The sequence below is a fragment of the Lutzomyia longipalpis genome, chromosome 1, assembly GCF_024334085.1.
Source record: "Lutzomyia longipalpis isolate SR_M1_2022 chromosome 1, ASM2433408v1".
Classification (NCBI taxonomy): Eukaryota; Metazoa; Arthropoda; class Insecta; order Diptera; family Psychodidae; genus Lutzomyia; species Lutzomyia longipalpis.
The window spans coordinates 18,372,457-18,392,801 of NC_074707.1; positions in this window are offsets into that span (position 1 = coordinate 18,372,457).

The following is a 20,345-nucleotide window of genomic DNA, read 5'->3' on the forward strand; positions in this document are numbered from 1 at the left end:
AACTGAATGAACATCGTTCGTAAATATCTGCGTGTAAAATTGGGGTTATTTTTAGAGATGGGCGAACAGTTTGAGTTTCTGTTTTTTTTTCAGAGAATTTTCCCACCACGAAAGAGGGATTTATGCCTCCCAAGGGTGGAATTATCAAATATTTTCTCTTCGATGTTTACCGAGTTATTATTAGGATATTTTCGAATGTATGAGAGAGTATTGTTCGGGAGGGAAGGAAAAGTGAGTGAATATTTTTTTTCTTCTGAGAAGGAGGCAAAAACCCTCAAAGATAATCAAGAATAATTGATGACCAATCATTTCTCCCATTTCCGCAAAGAATGGTAAAAAATCATCCCCATGGGGTAAAGAAGTAATTTTCTCTCAGGAATTGAAGCTTATTTGCTCTTAAATTTCAACTCGATGATAGATTGAAGATGGGGAGGGGGGATGATTGGGGTGGACATCTCGGAGAACCAACATACCGTAGTTATATACATATAGAATGGATTAAGTGCTTTCTACTTGCTGATTTAAAGTCACAGTTATGTTTTTTTTTTTCTTAATAACTCTTAGAAGAATTTATTTTATTCATTAATTTTTTTAAATTCTAAGAAAGAGTTGAAACACAAGAAAATTCTTGCTAAATACGAAAGGTGTTAAAAATCACAAAGGATGGTTTAATAAGGAGAAAACAGAATAAGGAGGTTTTTCCATGTCTTAATGAAATGTTAATGAATTTTCTTGTTCTTCTGATATTTCAAAGAAATGCACAAAATACCGGAAAATCTCAAAATACCTAGAAATTGAAAACACAGATTTAAAGGGAAAAAGAAATATTAATTGAACCATGAAGCTTATTTTACATCCATTTATGAATTGCCTGATCCCAGGTTAGAAGCAAAACAATAAGGAATAATTTGTGGGGAATTTATGGATGATGAGAAAGGTGTAAAAGACAGCATAGAGGAGAAAGGTGTTCTGGAAAAGGCAATTTTCACTCAATGTCTATTGTTTCACCTTCTACTGAATATTCCATCCATCGGGGTGTATCGTAGGTAAATGGCATCAAAGCAGTAGAATCTCTAAATGGCAAAATGGTGATTGACGCCTACCATCACCTTTGTTTCTCCACTGATGTCCCCATTGGGGATCTAAAGTCCCATTGTAATTTGGAGTATAAATAGGGAAGCTTGTGTCTTTTCAATACCATCACGCAACAGTTTCTCTGTTTATCAAACATCAATAAACGTATCTCTCCTGGGACACCTTACCAGCAAACAATGCTATGTTGTATATATTTTATTGCTCATACTACAAAAGAAAATTAATTATATAATATTGTGTTTGATAAAAAAAACTAGAAGATTTATATTACAAAATTGAGCTTTTGTGTAACGTACGTATATTTCAGTTTTTTGCATCAAAAAGTCCGGAAATATCATGAGGCATAATAGAAAATACAAAATTACATAATATATAAATTAATTAAACTTATTTTTCATGTGCTGCAACAAGTACATACATTCATACATAGTATAATAAGTCAATTTAAATGAATCCATTTGGGAAAGTTGGAGGGTTAATTTAAGTGGGGGGATGTCACTCAAAATTGTTGAAAATTTCCTCAACACTACCATGTGTACATAATACACACATTTTCTCTTTGCTTTTGTCCTCCATCTCTCCCCCATGCAAGCACTACATGTATTCAAACATATGGCTATTTTATTTAAAGGCTGCCTTTTCCTATGAGAACAGGGACCTTTTCCATGTTCCGCACATGTGAAAAAGCATCTAATGGCAAGGATACAATTTTATCGAGTTATGTCATTAGGAATGGCACTCCATTAGAGCTAATTATGCAATTAAAATACCAATTTTCTCTGTATCACCATTAAAATCATTTAAATTTACCCACATCTTGATGCTTTTGTGCCTCCACTGATTGCCATCGCCATTTCGGTTTGGGTTTAAATAGAACATACCCCGGGATAAATTAAGTTGGCAAATGAAGAGAGAATCTGATGACCAAATTTCAATGGCACTCGCAAGAGGTATTCGAATGTGAAACTCATTGGGTGGTGAAGGTGTTTTGTGTTTTGGTTTCAAGTTGTTCTGCCATTCACCAATCTCAAGCCACATCGATATTACAGTCTTGCTCGTCCTGGAGACGTTGTTTAATTGTCATTGATACACTCAATAGGGTTCTGGGAGAATTAGTGAGGGGGTAGGGTGGCATCTCGACATGGTAACCACACAATTGGGAGGATTTGACAATTTCACCAATTACTACCAGGACACATCATACTGAAGGGTGCAATATGTATGCATTGTAGCACATATTGAAGACTATTTTAGGTGATGCCTCTCTTCCTGGCATATCTGATAAATTAGCAAATTATGAGCTCTACTTCCCATCTGATTAGTTCAATTTGTCCCAACACCTATAACTCTTGCAGTTATGTTTCGTTTTCTAGACGTTATGCCTTTCTATTTAAATACTTTCCTTATACTTATAATTATTTCTTAAATAAATAGCTAGAATATAATTTTAAAATTAAACAATTTTAATTTTTATTAAAGATTATTTTAGGAAATTTAGTGGAAATCTTTAGGTTTTCTTATTAGGTATCTCTAATTAATAATTTATTTAGTTCCTTATACAGACTAGTGTATCGGACAGGTATCTCTAAAATCTTATTCTTTCAGTTTTCATAACTCTTTAAGCCCTTTGAGCTAAAAATAAATGTGAAGAATTATTAACTCTATATGCCTATTCTAACTGATTTTAGTTAAATTTAATTGGCCATTAACTTATATTAATTTCCTTACTACTTCACGGAATCATTACGAATGACAAACTTTATTCCATATAGCGCTTTGATACACAACATCGTGGCAAAATAAAGTCGACTAGTCCTTTAGTAATTAGCTTTAGTGCACTTCCACAGTAAATTATCTAATAAGGGTGCAGTGCAGCTATTACTTTCATAACCGCATTGTATTTGGTAAACAAGCGGACAGTCAGTGGTGTATGTTATTAATCAATTCTCAAATGCATATAATTTTCCTTTTAAGTTAATTGATACATTTGAAATTGAATTTGTTTGAAGCTATTGAGATATACATACATATGTAGGTACCTACATCCCTACACCTAAACTATATATCAGAGAATTCTGATGCATTTACTATGTTAGGTGATGTAGGTACAGGAAGTTGTCTTGTTTGTATCGGTTGTTCTATTTTGAGTAGATTGGAGCTGAATTCTATGAGGGGGTGCTATCGTATGTTAGTTATATTCAATTTTATATGCAAAATCATTAAAACGATTCATTACCACAAAACACGCTTTGGGCCGAACTCAGCTTTCCTGTGTTGTGCAGATTTTACGGTGTGTGTGTCTCTCTCTCTGAAAATATACCAAACCCTCTTTTCATACTATATACCCCCCTTCCGTTTGTATGCTTATACTCTGTTGCTCCATCTCATCCTCTTTGGTATACTCCTCCAATGCTGATGTTGGGGTTTTTCATTTGTGGAGTTTATGGGTGAAACATAGCGAAGAGGGAGGAGGGGAGGTGATATTATTGCCCCTTTATTTTGAGAGCTGTGGTATTGTGAAAGGAAAGTACAAGTTATCCCCATATATGTGTAGTAAGTGTATCGAATAGCATAATGAATGAATAAGCCATTGGGATGGGGTATCTTCCGTGCATTGATTGCTTCTGAAGGGTGACGACGATAGGAGATGAATGGGGGAGGGATATCTTCACGTTGTTCACCAGCATGTGAATCTTCAAAAAAAAAAACTCTAAATTCAAATGGAAAACATTCGTCTGTTTCACTTGAGCAGGAATTCCCATGAGCAATCCTATTTGTGCCGGACTGTAAACTTAATGTAACATACAATCCATATGTGCACACCAAATATTTTTCACAAAACAACTTAAGTTCCATCATGGTGAGAGTGATTTTTTCCTTTATTCTCTCTCTAAAAATTACAGACCTTTCTCCTTCAATATTGTTGGGACGCTAGGAAAGTATGGGTTTGCGGAAAGTCTCCGAGAAAGTTAAACTTCCATACGGGAAGTTTTCTTGTTTGTGTTACTGCTCTTTTTTTTTCAGAGGGCCAACAAGGATGTTGCTCTCTCCATATCCTTTTGTACATGAGAAACAGTAAATAATCGGAGATAAATTGAAAAATGAGAAATAGGCTCATTTCTCTTCTGACAAGGAAAACTTTATCACTTTTTGACTGGGTATTCGCTTGTCTTGTCCACCACGAAAAACCGAAATAAATCTTATGGTGGGTGTGAGAGATAAAAGCATCTAAGAATGCGAATGATGTTCTCGTCTTGAAAAGGTAATGGCCGGCCAAGAGTGTTATTTCGCCAATGAAGGAAACAGGGACGTGTGTTTCTTTTTAGGATTTAATTTCAAATTAATTTTTTCCAGCACGTACTCATGGGACATATTTACTGTGAATGATGATTTTTACGTTTTCCAAGACAGTGTTCGCGTTTATTGTTTTTTTTTTTGGGGAATTTCATACAAGTTTTCCTGAAAGATTTTTAAGTTTCCTTTAATTTTATTAAGATCCTTATTTGATAATCATGGAAAGGGATAATTGAAAAGAAAAAATGTACATAGACAGTGTTTCTTCTTCTTAATCTCACCTTCTGTCTCTGGCAGATGTTTTTATCTTTATATATCTCTTTTATGATATGCAAATGAGAATTTTAGCTGAAATCTTTTCATGCACGAAAGATTTCAATAGAACGAATTGAGTTATAAACGTAGAGGTACAACATTCAATATTTCTCTCGACTTGACTTCTCAACATTATACCCAAATGATGCCACCGCACCATGGTGGAATTAAGCTCATATTTATAGAAAATATCACATGAGGGATTACATAACGCGTGGGATGAAGGATTTCCTCTATATATGGGGTGCTATGCGAGGATATCACTGGAAACCACTAGGAAACCCCGCTCATTTAATAAGATGAGAAAGTGAAGGCGGTAGGGAAGTGTGCGACAACCTAACCATGAAGCTGTGATTTATTCTACTCATTAAATTCCAAGAAGTGCTAGAGCAATTTGTCGACGACGCAATAAATTATTCAAAACAGAGAGTCGAATACAATAAAAATCGTATAGCAGTGAAGACTACACGAAAAAAAAGATAAGGAAGCATATCCTCTTTTCAGGGATTCAATGAACAAAACTGATGTTTCACTTTACTTCCGAAAAAAAAATGGAGCCACCGTGCCCGCGGAATTTAGGATGAGATGGGGAGGTAGCAGGACAAGAAGCTCTTAAATGTAAAAGACAAATACGTCTACACTCCTTGCAGATTTTCCGACACATTTTAATTGCAGAGGATAACAGAGACAAATTGGATTGTGACTTTTTGACGAGATTCACGCGAATTGAATTGCAAAAAAGAGCGAATACCCGAGGATTACTTGAGGGTGATGGCTGAAAATGGTGCACAGCAGTGTGCGAGATATTTTGCCGTGTCAAAAGGGAGTTAGGAAAATTAATAATATAGAAAATATGTTCGAAATGAATGAACACAGCCTTTAAAATAAGTACCTATACCATACTTATCTCGCAGTGTGTAGGTATAAGAATTTGTGCAATAAATTAGCTATAAATTGTGGTGGTTTAATAAGAAAGCTCTGGAGGGTGTAAAAAGTATACGGTGAAAGTCCGTAAAATTGTTTAGCGCTAAGCTGTAAAAGCTCAGCACGCAAGAATGACTTCGCGCACTCGCAGCACAAGATCCTTCGCCCAGAGTTAAATTTTGGTATGTAGCACCCGGGGGTTGGGACACCGGTACGACATAATAAAGTGGCAAAATATAAAGTGATAATTTAATCAAAATCCTCATAGACATAGAGAGGATTTGCGAATGATGTGGGGGTGGATGTTGTGGAAGTGTGATGTTCATTAGTATGCAGCATGTCAATTGGAGAATTATGCTACTCGCACATGGGCAGAATTGGGCAAAAATTGATGAAAAAGGCGCATTTCTCGCTCCCAAAATAGAGGAAGGAAAAAAATAAATTGTTTTATACTCACGTAGCACTTTTATCGATGTCAGTGGGGGTATTATGGCGTAAATTAGCTTTTTCCTCTCATACCGCCACCACCTTCCTGCAATTTACGACACTCAATGAATTCAATAATAAGTCGGCCATATGTGAGAATGTAGCACCGGAACATTTTGATGATTCTTGTCAATCTTGCCCTCACGAAGCATGAAATGTGACGATAAAAATAAAATACAAATATCCACATAAACAATTTCCCTTTTCTCACTTTTTCCCCATTTCCACCATACGTACACTTTTCCTCCAAAGAAATTGAAGGAATATACTATATAGATTGAAATGATGCTTATCGTCTTGAGACACTTGAGAACACATACTTTATTTGAGGGTTGTTTATGGGGTTAAAAAACACGAATAAATATCCGCATTATAACACACAGATTTCAGCAGAGCTTTCGGTTGTCTTTTAAGCTTTCAATGCGATCTATCAATTTTCTTCTATTTAAAGCCAAAAGCTGTAGAATAATATGAAACATCTTGCGAGAAAAGGGATAGAAAAAAAGAGAAAATAAATTCCCATAAAAGTCCATTTCCCTCAAAGTGATCCATTTTACCAAATTCTTACAAAATAATATTAATAACATTCTTTGATTTGCTGAAAATACAAGCTGCTATAGTATTGAAAATCTGTTAGAAAAATATTTAGAGTATGTATAATACAGTCCTAGGGGTTGAAGAAGATACCAATCTGTTCCTTTATATGTCCCCTGTATAGCATACATAGATTATATCGTGTAGTCCCATACACACATCCTTTATCAAAATACAAGAGGACGATAAATCTGACCCGGATATCCCACCCAACATTAGATTAGATGAACCCTGGGAGATATTTTCATAACCATATGCGGAAATATCTCACCAACTTTTCCCATTTTATATCCACAATGTGAATTCGTCGAATTGGGCTCTATATTTTTCATTTTTTCCTTCGTGGTGGGATACGGTGGGGTAGCTCTGGATGAAGCATTCAACACTTGAGAGAATAAAACAAAATCTGTGTTTGGAGTTGTGAGTATAGTTTATATTCGGGAGTGCCTATATATTTTTGGATTGAGAATAAAAATGTTCTCTTAAGTGAGGGGGTATGAGGTTTTTTCTTGGCTCACTTGAGCAATTTCGATTTTTCATATCATTAAACGTCACCATGTTACTTATTCGCATCATTTACTATTCAGAATAAGTTTTCCCACAAATTCGTCAGTGTGAGATATCGAGGGAAGTAGCTCGATGACGTGGAATTTTTCATTATAATAAGAATTTTCTTCAATCCACATCACTCCCCTTATTGAGTGCCAGGCGGAAGACAATTGATTGAAGTTCATGGGAAAAAATTTACATTTCCCATCATTTATAACAAGCAATATTGTACAGGGTAAAAAAGTTTCAATAAAATCTTTTCTTCTTAACTTTAGGAAAATTCCTGCTAGTTAATTGAATAAAGAAATCAAATGCAGTTACTTTTATAATTTTAGATATTTGATTTTAAAGTTTTTTAATTTAATTCTATTACTTCCGTTAACCCTCCCAGATAAAAAAAAACAATTTAATTTTCTGCAGATGGTGCGTCAAATATTTCTTATCCGTTTGAACTCAAAATATGCTTTTTTCACTCTTATTTAAAAAAAAAAGAGGAAAATCTTGAAGGAATTATAGAAGTGAGAAGGAAAGAAAAAATCACTGTGGGGTGAATAAAATCATTTCTGGTGTTTCTCTTTGCCACCCTGGCAAAAATTTTACGGACATATAAGCAGATAGCTTGAGTGGATGTTTTCCATTGAAATTGAGGATGTCTGTGAGGATTTTCTTCTTGGGAGTTTGGTGTTTTTAAATCTGGGAAATGTAGCATATGGAAGGAATCTCTCTAAATGCTATTGATTAATTCGTTTTCATCATTTTCACGTCACCTTCTAGACATTTCTACAAATAACACCCGCATATAGAATTGAAGTACAATCATATTGAAATTCTTCAACAATAATCATTTATTTTATAGCAATAATATAACAATATAGAACGATAAACGATGAAAGGGAATAAGGATTGATGATAGAAAAAATCTTTCTATAAATATTTATACACACCCCTCGCTTTATTCACAAAGAAATCTAACATATATAGAGAAAGATTTTCACCCCCAAAAATGCCTATATTTTGAGAAGAGATTGCGGGGGTGGTGGTGGTGGAAGAAAAAAAGCTCCGAATGACCTTTGGCATAAATTCCAATCAATACACAAATAAAATACACTTTTACACACTCTGAAATTGGCCTTAGGTCTTCTTTATTGTCAAATAAGATGGGTAGAGTACGAGGCAAGACCACTATACAATCATTGGGGGATTATGTGGAATCCTCTCTCCTTTTTGCATATATATCACAATGTCTCCATAAATATCTAGCCCCAAGAAAAATTTGTCCTTCCGCACTGTGACTCTCAGTGGAACATTTGCTGCTACTGTTACATCAGATTCTCTTGTTCTTCTGACACCCTGAAAAACCCTCATCCCTTTTACAAGGGAGCAAGACATCATATGTGTAGGATATATTCTTCGAATATACATAGTATGCTCAATTTGAGGATATGTATGTATATTTTTTCCATCTACTCGTATGAATTTCATTAAGAACAAGATGTTCCCTTATGCTTCTTTTAGTCCGCCTCAGTCAATACGATTCTAATTTAACTAATAGAAAATTAAATGACAAGATTTTATGATTTTGGTAAAAAAATATTTCTCAAATATGTAATTAAATATCTAAAATTATTAGAGAAATTAAGAATGTCTCTATCAAAAGTTTTGGCATAAAAAAAACTTGGACATTCTCTCAATGAAACTTGATTGAAAATTTATATCATGTAGTGGATAGGTACCTATATCAAGGGCTCTAACGTCTTCCTGGGCACTTTTACAAAGTATAAGAGTGTTTGATGGTGCGCTGAGGAGAGAAAAATGGGGTTGACTGAAGGACACTTCAGCGGTGAAATTGGTAAAGATGAAGTGGAATTCGTAATTCTCATCGTCTTGTATTTCGCTCTGATGGGTGGTAGGTCCCTTGTGTGCTGGGCGCGGGGGACAAAGCGCAGTGACACCGTAAAAAACGACGACAGGGGTAGAAGAGGAATCATGGGCAGCAGGAGGGCCGAAAGTATTGTATCACTCCCTCCACCCAGGGTGAATTACATCCTTACAACTCCGTGAAGTTCATCTCACGTGCGGCTTTTATAGGATGCTGGTGGGCGGAATACATGCTATCCATACAGAAAGACCTGCAGAGTGGTCTCTACGCACCTTTTACCACCCCCTTACCCGCATTTTCCATCCTGACACAATATTTATGATTGTACATGGAGACAATCATTAGTGTGAATCGATTTTTTTTTCAAGAGTATTAAGTGGATTCTTAAAACAACCACTTCAAGGGGTTTTTGCATTCAATTTGCAAACTACAAAGCAGGAAGGGAATTTCAATAAATTAAATGATATAATTTGAATAATTAGCAATAGGAAGAGAAATTACATTCAATCATTTTGAATTAATTAATTTAATTGAAATATTTTATGTTAATTTCAATTGAGAAGTTTTACAATTTTCCATTTTCATCCCGGAAGTTTGCTTAAATCAAAGGATCAAATATTTGAAATGGAAAATCAACCTGGTTATCTTAAACTTCATCATAAAATGTAGGTATATATCTCGTCTGCCACTTCATCAGCTCCCACGACGATGGATAAGGGATGAGGACTCTTGAGAAAATTCTTGAAGTCATGCGTTTTTTTTATGGAACTCATTAATTGTAAGAGGGTGTTGTTTTTTTTTCGTAATTTGTACTTTGGAAAATCACGTTTTTGCTGCCACAGTAAACGAGCGAATTAAATGATTTGATACTAGAGTGAGAGTACATTAACTGCAAAGTCCATAATTTTTATAGCTTAAAGCTTTGAAAGTGTGTAACGTGCATGTTCTCTTTTTTTGCCTTCTTCTTGAAGAAAAGTTAAAGGCGCTTTTCTACCTCAGTGAATTTAATTTTGTGGGTCAGTCGTGATGAAAGCAATTTATTCAGCTGTCAACTCGTATATGGTGTCACTTTCTTAAGTGTAAAGAAATAAATTTTGTCGCCACCCCCCTATGGGAAAACTTTCACTGTATCACCCATGTTATCATCGGCAAAAGGCTCTACTCTACACACATCCAGCAACTGGGGATAATAATTTTCTCACACGCCCCGCATCGTCTTTTTCACACAAAAGCATTGTCCTCCTCCCCTCCCGTGGTCGATGGACAAAAATTTTCACATGTTTGGGTTTTGTGTGTAACATAATAGATGTACTCTTAAGAAAATATTTTACAAGACTCCAACAATAGCGTAGATCCTTGTCTTTCAATTATCTTCCAAAACACTGTTGATTTTGGAATACTATACTTACATATTAGACTACATAATGGAAAAATTCATGAGACATGGTATGTTACTTGTTTGTTAGGGATATAATGCAAAAGTGTGTGTGCATGTGTTTACTGAAATGCTTGAATTTTCATTCAGAGCTATATATTTTAACTTACATTCCGCACAATTCAACCTACAAATATGTACGTCGCGTACTTGCTAAGTACACATTATACATAAGAAGCACCACAGTGGTGAACATTAATTAGACATACTTATTTAGTATTCGTGGTTTTAAAACAAATTTATAGAGCTCTTCACGGAATTATTTTACAGCACAGCTTGTTGGTTTGGGATCTATTTTTTCTGTTCTTCTTGAAAAAAAAATCATTTCCCTCTTAAAAAAATTTACATTAATATTATAATTTCTGAAGCTTTTTGTCAAGTTTTTCTGCCCTACAAATCTTGGCTTTCAATAACTTTGAACATATTTCTTCTATAGAATGGAAATTCGAAGGCATTTCAAAATTTTGTCAACCTTTCAAAATGAACTTCAGCCTTGTTAGCAAATTGACTACCTACCTAATCAAGTGAAACATTTTAAGAATTTCTATCCTAATATATGTTGGAAAAGGCAGAAAATGTCGTCCTTTGAAGACTGCTCGCTCACATCGAGAAAATTGATAGGTATTGATTGTCTGGGTGAACGTACATAATTGTCAATTATAAAATGTCGACAATAGCTGTTATATTGCATTCTTTTTGAGCTTTTCAACCTGAAAAGAAGGATCAAGTCATCCTTTGAGTGGCTTTCTTTTCTATAAAGCATCTGCTGATAAAAGCTTTTCATTGTTTAAATATAGAAAATGTACGTATATACCTACACACATAAAAATGCCAATAGGGAAAATATTTTTAACTTCTAAGCACGTGCGAAGATATTCAATAAAAATCAATTGTGGAAATTTTTCCACTCAAATTACACCCCTTAAATGTAAGTCAAGGATATGCATTGTATAGAATTATACATTTTCAAGCTACATGTGTTGGTTTTATGTTGTGAACTTGAATAATTTTAAATTCACTTTGATACATAATTTTATATGTAACTTTATTAAATTAATAATAAATATCATTTAATTTTGTTTATTGCATTCAATGGACTAAAAATTAATTGATTTAATGAAACATTAATGGCAATTAAATTTTAAATATAGGTAGGGGAGACCGGGGTAAAAATAGTCAATTTGCGTAAATCCTTATCTGCAGGACTCCCACGGGACAAGAAAATTTCCTCGATAGGTCATTCTTATAGGAAATTTCCTGGCCTACAACTTTGTCTCAGACCACTTTTCTCTATCTCCACGGGAAATATGAGTTTTCGAGCTTTTCCTAAACCCTTCCGCTTCTGACTTTTTTTAAACGCGGCGGGTAAATATAGTCACCAGTTGGCTAAATAAAGTCGGTCGAATTTTCCGGCATTTCCAATGATTTTCCACCTGAGAGATTGATAGTAGTTGATAGCTAAACTTCTCACCTTTTGATCCGCGACAAGGAATTTCACTTTTATACGCACTAAAACAGAGAATTTTGCGATTTTCTCAAACACGCCATTTTGCAACAAATGGATAGAAAATATGTCAAAAAATTCGATCTCCCATATGATTTACATGGGATGACTAGATCTACCCCAAGGGGTATGTTTTGTTTCAAAAAATTGTAGAGAAAAATCATTAAAAGTTATTGAAGAATACACCTTGGCATCATTTTCTGCACTAATCCAGCTAGTGAGAAAAATTATCAGATGGGAAAACTGCTGAAGGAAATGTTCGGAAAACGCGTTTTTCTCAATACGCAAAAGTTTGGGAAATGGGCCAAAAATCTATTTTCATTTTTAACTCCTAAAGTACTGATCGGATAACCTCCAAATTACTGTCAAAAATTATAGGTTGGTAGGGCTTTGCACCCTAATTTTTTCCGATTTTTCCGATTTATATTTTGGGAGAAATTGGCATTTGAAAATTCCAAAATGACTATTTTTACCCCGGTCTCCCCTACATATGTACATATAATATAACAAAAATTTACATAGACGAAACATTCGCGGAGCACAGAGTATGGTATAGAGATAGCGCATACAGGGGAGGAAAGCTTGAAAATTCATTACGGATGACAAAGAAACAATTAATTTGGTAAACATTTGCTACATAATCTGGGAAAGTTTGTGAATTTATTGGATAATTAGCAAAGTTAGAGCTAAATTTCTTCTTTGTTTAACTGCATTTTTAAATTCCCACAAAATTTAGTGCAAAAGGTTGAATTTAAATAATCTTCATTTAAAAAAAATTCAAACTTTCACAGAATTTGATGAAACTCTTACGCATTTATCCTTGCATTTATCTTTTGTGCGAAGATCTCGTGCTTCAGTGCTCTTTGTGGGAGAACAAGGGAAAAAGAAAAGTCCGTAAAGTAAGTTTTGAGACAATCCCACGTGAGTTGGTTAAATGCGAAATAAAGCTGTCGAGTCTCATATTTAGTATAATTCCTGGTAATGTCACACTCAAAGCTATTTTTCTCTAAGTGGATGTATGTGAAGAGTAGACATTTTGGGTGTTTCTTATGGCAGTTTTCAGGTAAAAGTGTTTAATGTAAATGCGCCCATTTCACACTTTATAAGCCACAAAAATCTCTGTCTCACGAGATCTCTTGTGGGTGGCGCCATGGCAATGTGATTCTCACCACATAACTATATAAGATAGGAATGAATGGTGTGGGAGTACCATAATCAAGCAAGGCAATTCGCAAATGTCCTGAGAAAGTTACTCACATTTGCAACACGAAAGGGGGTGTGTGTGCAAAAGACACCGAGTAAGATATGCAAATATTTACCTCACGAATTCCATGGAAGATTTCTTTGCTTAGGAAAGAGAGGTGGTAAAACGACCTACTTCCTGTACATTTTTCACCCGCTAAATGATGCCTAAATTGGGCCAACACTACTGGTTTGATGTCGACTGACGATGGACCTTTCGGTGTTTAGTTTGCACAAAAAAATCAGTTAAATTTACTCCCATATAGTAAAAGTCTATTTACTTTCTTTTCCACTCGTTTACATTTTGTTCTTATAATAAGATTTCTCAACATTAAAACTTTTTCTTATAATTAAATATTTAGTTGAATGATACAAAAAAATGCTTGATAAATTTAATTTTAATTCAAGTCAAAGCCTCAGATTTACATAAAAAAAATCTTTTTAAATTAATTTATTTATGCTTATGAGGAAAATTTTGCCTAATCCAAAATATACAATGATGAAGATTTGTCTCTAATTGAAAAGCCAAAGGTGAAAGGCTTAAGGAGCGAAATTGCCATACGCGCTTAGCAAACACCTCGACGTGGATATATAAATATATATTTCTCATATGAAACGGAAATGTAATAAATAACGTCACCTGCTTTCCCGCTACCACATTCTCAACAATTTATATTTATGGTCATGAGAGTTGCACCATAGGAAAGATTTATTAACAATTCACTGTTACGTTTGAAAAAGTCCGCGCAGAAAATTTTTAAATAATTCCCCCAAATGCAGCGCGGACGGTCGAAATGGGAATATTATATTAATTGCCCCGTGGGCATTTCTTCTGCCTTTGCAGAGATCAAGCAGTATGTGCCCAGCGCTGAGCTGTAGCAGCAGCATCAACACCTGCAACAGAGAGGCCAAAGAGCCAGAAAAGTCCAGGGTTTTGTAAATGTCCCACGCGGCCCGATTGTCAATTTTTATAAAATATCCGCAGTGAATAAATTGGAAAAACAAATGGAAAAAATGAAAAGTGAATAAGAAAAATAAAAGGAAATTGTGTTAAAAGTGAAATTTAAATTTTTTCTTGAACATTAATTAGTAACATCACTTTAACGATAAGTGTTCTTCTCCCGGATTTTTTTTATCCATACCCTGTGCACACAAATAAATTCCCCACGAAAGGGGTTGTGAAAGAACAAAAAAAGGTGCAAGAGAATAAGTCTTTTTTTATCTCTTCACCTCACAGCATCCCAATCTTTTAGTCAATTTTGAGGTAAAATAAACTTCAAATGATTTATTAGGATATTAATGAATATCAATAACTATTTCAGTTTTTATGAAATCCATTTTTTTCTTATCTATCGAGAATGATTTTCTTAGTATAACAGCAAAGACATTTTCTTTTCCAATAAATTCCCAAAGCGAAGAGGGTTAAATTGTACCAGAAAATAACGTACTTATCGTTCACATTTTGTTTATTTCCGTTCCTTGCACATTAATCATGTCGTTTGTAAATTTTTTGTATCCTCTCAGTTCTCCACCCTCCCCAAAAAAATCCATCAAAGGAACTCTCTCTCTCTCTCATAGTCTTGTGAGGAAAGGGAAAATTGAGGCACTGTGTAAGTCTCACATTGAGCATAAGATTTGACTGTGTGTTGTATCCTTGAACGAGAAATGATTCTTGTGATTCATTTATGAAGGAGACAGATTGAAATACATTTTTCTTCACAATATTTTCGGTGTTTGATGAAATTTTTTTTTCTCTGTCCCCATCTGCCTCCCCTCCTTCAGGAAAAAAAATCACTTCGACTGCTGCAAGAAAAATAATTCAATTGGCAGAAAATATCTCAATAATTTTAGATGAAAAACGAAAAATTCATGAAGTGTGATGGTGAAAATAGCACGAATTTTCTTCGTTCTACACCCCCCCTCCAGTCCTACATCAAAATGTGCAGCTCTCAGTGGTGGGATAAAAATGAGAAAATATCAAAAAATTGTGAAATGGTTGCAGGGGAGTTTTGGGGAATGAATGTTGCATTCTCATTTTTCACCAGGAAAATTATGAGCAATGGTGTTTGGGCGTCACGTTGCATTTTCGTGAAAGCACGAATCTGCCCAGAAGATGCAGTGTGTGCACACCAAAAAACACCCCGTATCCATGTCCGGATATCTGAGTCATTTTCACATGAAAGAGAATTCCATGGAAGGCTCTTTTGTATCTCATAAATAAAATAAAATATCGGTATAGAATAACATAAAATATCATTTTTGGATTTCTATATATTTTAAATCAAATTGTATATAACGTATGGGAAATACAAACATTAAATTATATATATTTTGATTCCCTTCTATACCTATAGAATCTTTTGGAAATGATTGCTTTATGAAATAATTCATAATACATTAACAAAGATGACTTATATTTGATATTTCATTGTGAGGATTCACAGAAGGAATTTATAAAATTACGTAAATTACGTAAGACTATACATATGTACCTACAGAATAGGTAGTATACAAATAAATACCAGAACACAAGTTTTGTAGGAACTTATGAAATAAATACATAGAAAAATAGTTTTTTTTTCTCTTAATAATTGGCACATGATACATTTTCATAACAAAAACACTGCTGCATAGAGCTTTGCATGAAGAGCTTTTCTCTCAAATTCTATGAAAATTATTGCGTTTTGTACAATGGTATATAAGCTTAAAAATATTGTTGGTGTGTATAATGTTTCAAAATGATGATGGTTAAAATTCGGAGGAAACCACAATTTCGGGATTTTTGTATGCTCCCATTTTCGTAAGGTCCTTTTTGGGATGTTTGGTGAAAGACAAAGTTAGTAGTTTTGTTGCGGTTTGTGCTGTCACTGACTGGAGAGAAAGTGTGGCAAAGGAAAAGTCTTTGAAATACAACAATAGTGGATGCTAAAATAAGTGGGAAAGGTTCTTGCGGAGAAATACATTATATAGGAGTACAAGTTATGAGAATTGCCAAATGGAGTACAATACAAAATGTGAATAAACTCAAATGCTTTCCCCCCGCCCATTCCACATGAAAACTCAAGGTTCCCGTTGAGATTCCAACTTCAGCGTGACATAAAACATAGGACTAGATGTAATATGCTTTGCTATATATAAGCAGTGCTACTATATTTGAGATTTTGTACCAATATGACAAATCACCTATGCTACACAATAAAACAATAAAATTATTTATGTTCTCAAAACTAATTTTATATTCATAGCCTGGTGCGTTGGTGTAAGGAGAAAGTTTATTTAGCGCACCGTACTCTATTAAAGGTTTATCCATTGCTATTCACCCCCTATATAGTTGTGATAGTTGTTGTAGTCCAGGACAAAATTGGTTCACTTGTTCCCCTCCCAAACCATTGAAAGCACACCCAAAATGCTGCTCCAAAAGCAGCAGCAGCAACATGCACACATAGTATAAATACATGCGAAACAACAGCAGAGATCTTTAACAAGAGTTTGCTACTAACATTGAAGGGGTTGATTGTGTATATGCGGGGATAGGGTGGCCAAGAGAGTTTCACATAGTGTATGGATATTTAGTTAGGGGATGAGCTTACCCAATGTATATGTGAATGAAACTGAAGCTAGGTCCAACGAGCATTAATCAAGTGCTAATTTGGTGACGCTGATTGTTGACCAATCCGAACAAAATTTATGGGGTTCGTTCGTTACAATAAATAAAGCATGAAATGTCGATTAAATTGTACATTCAGACATTCCACCAATTGATACCATTATGCTGTATACTTGTATTGCTCCAAAATGCCTATTCTCCCTTTATTTGTAGCACAACATATACAAATGAAGTGAGTTAGATATTAATGGTTTTGTCGGAGGATATAAAATGGTTAACTGACGAAATGGAAATTGGACAAATTATTTGTTTCTCTATATTGTGTTGAATGCAATGTTGAAAATTATAATGCATTTCAGCATTAACTGCCGAGAAACTCTCATGAATTATATGATATGTATTACATAGTATATGTATGTAGTATGGTATTCTTCCCATAATACATCCTATATATACATATACCAAACGGATTCGAATTTGGGAAATTATGGTGTTATTTGCTACTCAATGTAGTGCATTATACCAAAATACTAACCTCAAATTCAATAAACGCACAAACATAAATATTTCTTCACCATGTCAATATTTTAATATTGTATAAAATCATATTTATTATTTGTTTATTTATGTTAACATAGGTAAATTCACTAAAAGCTGTGTCACAGATTTCATTTATTAAATTTATAATTTTAATATTTTACTTCAAAAACTTTAATTTGGTATCTATCAAAATCTAATAAATCCAACTACAGTAGCAGATATGTATGTAAATTGACATGAAAAACCAATAGTGGACTAATAATGCTAATATTTAATGGAAGTAGGAAATTAAAGAATAATGCTTCAAATTTTCACAAAAATTCACTTGAACTCAAATAAAGCGAAATTAACGCTCCCATTTGGATGGAGAGGATGTAAAGTTTACTCTGTTTTAGGTTGTGTATAAAAAATATTTTTGATTCTCAAACGCAGTTGATTTTTAAATGACTTCTTATAAAATTTTTGAAATATTGAACTGAACTTTTACGAAAATAAAAATTCGCAAGAAGTGCGGGAAAACAAACAAAAAGTTTTTCAATGTTAGTCGGAATCTTCCCAATCTAAATCGTTCCTTTTCAAACATGTGGTTTACTTAAAACTTAGTTTCAAAACTTCTTTGGTTTTCAAAAGAACCGTTGCCAATTTTCACCTGTTCAATATGTTTTCCTCAATTTACCGAAATGTGCAAGAATTCTTCTCTGAGATTCTAAAACATTTTTTTTATATCTTGAACTGAATAAATTAATGCATCGTAGCTAATCATCAAGATTTATATCACTAACGCATTACCAATCCAATTTTGGGGCTCTGTATATAAATTGCATTCGGTATTAGGAGGTGGTAGATAATATTAATGATATCATATTTGGTTCGTTGGCTGATTTAGCCGCATTTCTGTTCTCTCTGGCGTGCTAACTTGTTTAGTGCTTAATCCTTTAGCAGTGGGTGTTTGAGATGTGTAGATATACTATGCGCAACTACATACTAATATAACTTTTTGGTCGTACCCTCAGGTTGATCTGTATTCACATCGCTTTGTATTATAAACCAAAATCCGCTAAAATCTGGCACGTTCTCTAACGTCATTTTACTCATGCTCTACCAAAACACTGTTTTTGTGCGATTTCGCATACATAGTGAGAGATACAAATGCTACAACAACATATAACTTAACCTGTAATGTGCACTTTCTCATCCCGCAACACACAACACACAATTTGCAATAAGCTTTAATCTAGCCTAATTGGGTGAAGTTCCCAAAACCTCCATTTGCAAGATGAGAAGGATGATTTACGAGAAAACGATTCATGCATTTATCGATCTTGTATGCAAGTGCAATTCATTTCTTCTGAATGGCTTTGATGTATCCAAATTTAATTACCTTCCTTTTGCCCCTCTTCCTTGATCTCTGTATGTTGTTTATAAACTTCACTTAGAAAATTGTTTCTCACTCCTTTCTATACACATAGAGCTTTGATTAGAAATGCAAATCAATAAAACATGCAATGGAAATACTAAATTGGGTTTCCTAATAAAATATCTTTAAGAATTTAATTTCAAAGATTAAATGCTTTCAAATTTAATAATTCAGGAATAATTGTTAAATTTTTCTTTTTTCTTAATTTCGATTTCTCGCAACTATTTTTGATTAATTAGCTAAAATTTCATATTTTTGTGAATGCTATTTCTCTCTCTTTTATTTAAAAATGAAATAATTTTAACAAGCAGACACATTACATGTAAAATGTTGTTTCTAGAGTTAATCAATGTAAAATGCGCATAATCTCCTGCATAGTTTATTTTGTTAATTATGTGGTGGTTGTCTATGGCGTTGGTAGTTTTTAGTATATAAATTGTAGAAAAAACAAACAAATGTTGCAGTTTGCGCTACTGATGTGGTTTTGATGCACTTTAAAATACAACACTCCGTGTTTGTCGACAAATCATTGCTACAAGAGCATGTACTTAGCTTTAATCATGGATTTTTATTTACATTTTTGATGCTGCCTTATTTATATTTACATTTGATTTTGCCTGAACTTAGCACAATTTAAATTAAAGTATTTTAAAAAGTATACAAAATATGCATTCCTTTAATTTTCTTGAATTACAATAAGTGCAATTTAATTTTGTTTAATTAATATGGATCTCATCTAATTTACATGCAATTTTACATAAGTTATGTATGTATGCTCTCAATAATGCTAAAATATTCACAATCTAATGTATAATTTGTGCCTATCTTCCCGTCCGTGAAAGCATTGCAATGAATAGTTGTAGGGAGTAGATTAATAGAAGTTGGCAACATAAAGTGTATGCCATTAATTTGATTGATATTGCTACATTTGTGTGCGAGATTTGATAATAAAATCTTCTCCTATTGTAACACCACTACCGAATTTGCTGAAAGAAAGCCGGGGGGTAGATAAATTTATTCACTATAACGCTAGAGGTTTATAATTCGCTATATTGGGCACTTAATAACACTTTTTTTTTTAAATTTATTTGAGCAATGATCGAAGTTTTATAAAAATAAAAGAAAAATTCATTTATTTCTTTTTAAAAATATTTGTCGTAAATATCTAGTAGGTATAGGTAATTTAATTGTATATCACGAGAATATCTTCCCACAAAGCTTGAACATTTTCCTGAAGTGTTAATAAAATGTAATTTTTCATTATAATTTAATTTCCTCAAAAGAGGAACTCACCAAAGAGCACGAATAGAAGAGTTCCTTTAGTTTTTTGCCTTAATGATTAACCCCTTCCTCCCCACCCTCAAACAGTTTCATATGACGGCACATACAAATAATTCATGTTCCTCGCAGAAATGCTCTATTCTTCCCATAACCAGGCACAGAGACAAAAGGGAACTTCGCAAT